The sequence below is a fragment of the Hordeum vulgare genome, chromosome 6H (genome assembly GCF_904849725.1).
Source record: "Hordeum vulgare subsp. vulgare chromosome 6H, MorexV3_pseudomolecules_assembly, whole genome shotgun sequence".
Taxonomy (NCBI): domain Eukaryota; kingdom Viridiplantae; phylum Streptophyta; class Magnoliopsida; order Poales; family Poaceae; genus Hordeum; species Hordeum vulgare.
The window spans coordinates 542,519,686-542,523,838 of NC_058523.1; positions in this window are offsets into that span (position 1 = coordinate 542,519,686).

The window sequence follows — 4,153 nt, forward strand, 5'->3', positions numbered from 1 at the left end:
TTAGGATCGTGATTGTATTTGATATACTGTCGTATAACACAGATGAGCCATCCATGGATGTACAGTGATCGACGCACAACCGCTTATAGAGAAGGCGTGCATTCTTTTCGAGATGCAGCCGATGCGAACAAGCATGGTGGTGGCTATATGTTTTGTCCATGTGTTGAATGTCGGAATGAGAAGGATTACACTTCCTCAAGAGTCATTCAGAGCCACCTGCTTCGGTCCGGTTTTATGTCGGGCTATAATGTTTGGACCAAGCACGGAGAAAGAGGGGTTATGATGGAAGACGACGATGAAGAAGAAGAGAACGATGATGACAACTACCGATCTATGTTCCCTGAGTATGCTGATACCGCAATGGAAGACAATGAAGAAGAAGATCAGGATGAAGAACGGGAACCAGATGAGCCCGCTGATGATCTTGGCCGGGTCATTTCTGATGCACGACGAGGTTGCGACACAGAAAAGGAGAGGTTGCAGTTCAAGCAGATGTTACAGGACCACAACAAATTGTTGTACCCAACTTGTGAAGATGGCCAGAAGAAGCTGGGTAGCACACTGGAATTGCTGAAGTGGAAGGCAGAGACCGGTGTGATTGACTCGTCATTCGAAAAGTTGCTAGTACTGATGAAGAAGATGCTTCCAAGAAAGAACGAATTGCCCGCCAGCACGTACGAAGCAAAGAAGCTTGTTTGCCCTCTAGGATTAGACGTGCAGAAGATACATGCATGCCCTAATGACTGCATCCTCTACTGCGGTGAGAAGTACGAGAATATGGATAAATGCCTGGTATGCACTGCATTGCGGTATAAGATCAGAAAAGATGACCCTGGTGATATTGAGGGCGAGCCACCCAGGAAGAGGGTTCCTGCCAAGGTGATGTGGTATGCTCCTATAATACCACGGTTGAAACGTCTGTTCAGAAATAAAGATCATGCGAAGTTGTTGCGATGGCACATGGAAGATCGTATGAAAGACGATAAGTTGAGGCACACCGCTGATGGTCGGCAGTGGAGAAAAATTGAGAGAGAGTTCCCGAGATTTGCAGCTGACGCAAGGAACTTATGGTTAGGTCTGAGTACAGATGGCATGAATCCTTTTGGGGAGCAGAGTTGCAGTCACAGCACCTGGCCCGTTACTCTATGTATCTACAACCTTCCTCCTTGGTTGTGCATGAAGCGGAAGTTCATTATGATGCGAGTGCTTATCCAAGGTCCAAAGCAACCCGGCAACGATATTGATGTGTACCTAAGGCCATTAGTTGATGAACTTTTACAGCTGTGGGCCGAACCAGGTGTACGTGTGTGGGACGAGCACAAACAAGAGGAATTTGACCTTCGAGCGTTGCTTTTCGTAACCATCAATGATTGGCCTGCTCTTAGTAACATTTCAGGACAGTCAAACAAGGGATACAATACATGCACACACTGTTTGGATCAGACAGAAAGTATATATCTGGACAAATGTAGGAAGAATGTGTACCCGTACAATCGTCGTTTTCTTCCGCCCAAGCATCCCTTAAAGAAAAAAGGCAAGCATTTCAATGGCAAGGCAGAACCCCGGGGGAAGCCTGTCATCCGTACTGGTGCTGAAGTATTTGATATGGTCAAAGATTTAAAAGTAATATTTGGAAAGGGTCCTGGCAGCCAACCTGTTCCTAACGGCCCTGATAAGCGCGTACCCATGTGGAAGAAGAAATCTATATTTTGGGAGCTACCCTACTGGGAAGTCCATGAGGTCCGCTCGGCAATCGACGTGATGCACCTGACGAAGAATATCTGCTGAATATTCTAGGCTTCCTGGGCTTGTATGGGAAGTCAAAAGATACACCGGAAGCACGGGAGGACCAGGAACGTCATAAAGGAAGAGATGGCATGCATCCAGGGCAGTTTCAAGGGCGTGCCAGCTACGCTCTTACTAAGGAAGAGAAGGAAATCTTCTTTGAAGTCCTTTTCAGTATCAAGGTCCCGACTGGCTTCTCGTCAAATATAAAGGGAATCGTAAATATGAAAGACAAAAAATTCCAAAACCTAAAGTCTCATGACTGCCACGTGCTTATGACACAATTGCTTCCGGTTGCATTGAGGGGAATTCTACCGGAAAATGTTCGCCTGGCAATTGTGAAGGTATGTGCATTCCTCAGGGCAATTTCTCAGAAGGTAATCGATCGAGAAAGTCTATGAGGGTTACATATTGATGTGGTCCAATGTCTGGTCAGCTTTGAGTTGTTGTTCCCGCCATCCTTCTTCAATATAATGACACACCTCCTAGTTCACCTAGTCGAAGAGATTAGAATTCTCGGTCCTGTGTTTCTACACAATATGTTCCCCATCGAGAGGTTCATGGGAGTCTTAAAGAAATATGTTCGTAACCGTGCTAGGCCAGAAGGAAGCATCTCCAAGGGCTATGGAACAGAGGAGGTCATTGAGTTTTGTGTGGACTTTCAACATTTTGAGAGTTCATTTGTAGTGCTTTTTAATTTCAGGGTCAACTAGCTCAAAAAAAAGTAAATGCACGAAATATACCAAATGATGTCAGAAATTGTTGAAATTTTGTGATGTGCCTTTGAATGGTGCATTTTGAACACACAAAAAGTATGGAGTTCAAAAAACCATATTATGAAATTAAATATTATCATTGGCGATTCATCTCTATTATGAAATTAAATATATCAAAAAACCATTGCAGAACATATGACCAAATTAATACAAGTTCATCATCACATTAAAGCCAAAGAACAGTAGTGATCAAATGTTATTATTGCAAAAAATAAATACATAAATTTCTCTCATAAAACAACATACAACTATGTAAAACATTTAAATGCAACAGCAAACGCGATCAAAATCGCAACTAAGGTAACAATTGACCCAACAACATAATGATACCAAGCCTCTTTATCAATGGCATATTTTCTAATATTCTTAATCTTCAAGCGCATTTCATCCATCTTCAAGCGCATTGCATCCATCTTCAACCGCATCGCATCGATCTTCATCTTGCGATCATCGATGACATCGACGACATGCAACTCCAGTTCCATATTCTTATCCTCAATTATTTTCAATTTTTTCTTCAAGTATTTGTTTTCTTTTTCAACCAAATTTAACTTCTCGACAAGAATTTTTATGTGGGTTGGAATTTCCGGTTCACATACCTCCTAGATTAAAAAAATATATGTCACGTTGGTCGTCATAATTGTCATAAACACTAAATAAAACAAATAGTTATAAAATATAATATATACCACATCCGAATCATAGACAGGACGAGGGCCGACGGAGGCGGATACCAAAACCATCGCACTATATAATAACAAAAAATAATGAAAGTGAGTAATTTATACAAGTATGTATCTAAATCATACAAGTAAGATTTTTTTATTTTAAAAAGAAGATAAGAACAAGAGGCTCACCACGGTGGTGCTCGCGACGAGATCGGCACGGGGCGATCGACAATGGTGAGGACGGGCACGGGACGACACCCTACGCATGTGCAGACTCTAAGAAGTTAATTTGAGCATTTGAAATGAGCTACACTAGCAGTGACAAATGAAAGGATGAAGTAGCTAACCTTTTAAAACACTTGTGCAGTTGGTGCACGGCCAAACCTAGACAAATATTAAGGAAAATGGAGCTTGGAGGTCGAGCTTGGAGAGGAGAAAGCTTAAGTAGAGTGGCTCGGGCATTTCATCGAACACGTCATGTGCATGAACTAGAGTGGCAAGAGCATGGCATGGTCACACTTCAACAACCAAAAAACAGGGGATATGGTGGGCAGGGGTGAGGGTTTATATAGGCAACATTATAGTCCTAGTTGGAGCGCCGCGCCAGGACTAAAGGCCCGTGCTTCCCGCCTTCTGGTCTGCCGAAAAAGGGCCTTTAGTCCCGGGTCGTGGCTCCACCCGGGACTAAAGACCCCCTTTAGTCCCGGTTCTTGCCACGCCCCGGGACTAGTCCCGGGGCGTGGCAAGAACCGGGACTAAAGGGGGTCTTTAGTCCCGGGTGGACGCACGAACCGGGACTAAAGATCCACCTGTATAAGCGGGAGTTAGAAAATTTCAAACCCAAATCGTCCATTTCTCTTCTTCTTCCTCTCGTTCTCCAGCCCGGCGCGGCACAGCGACGAACTCGACGACGCCTTCAGGCTG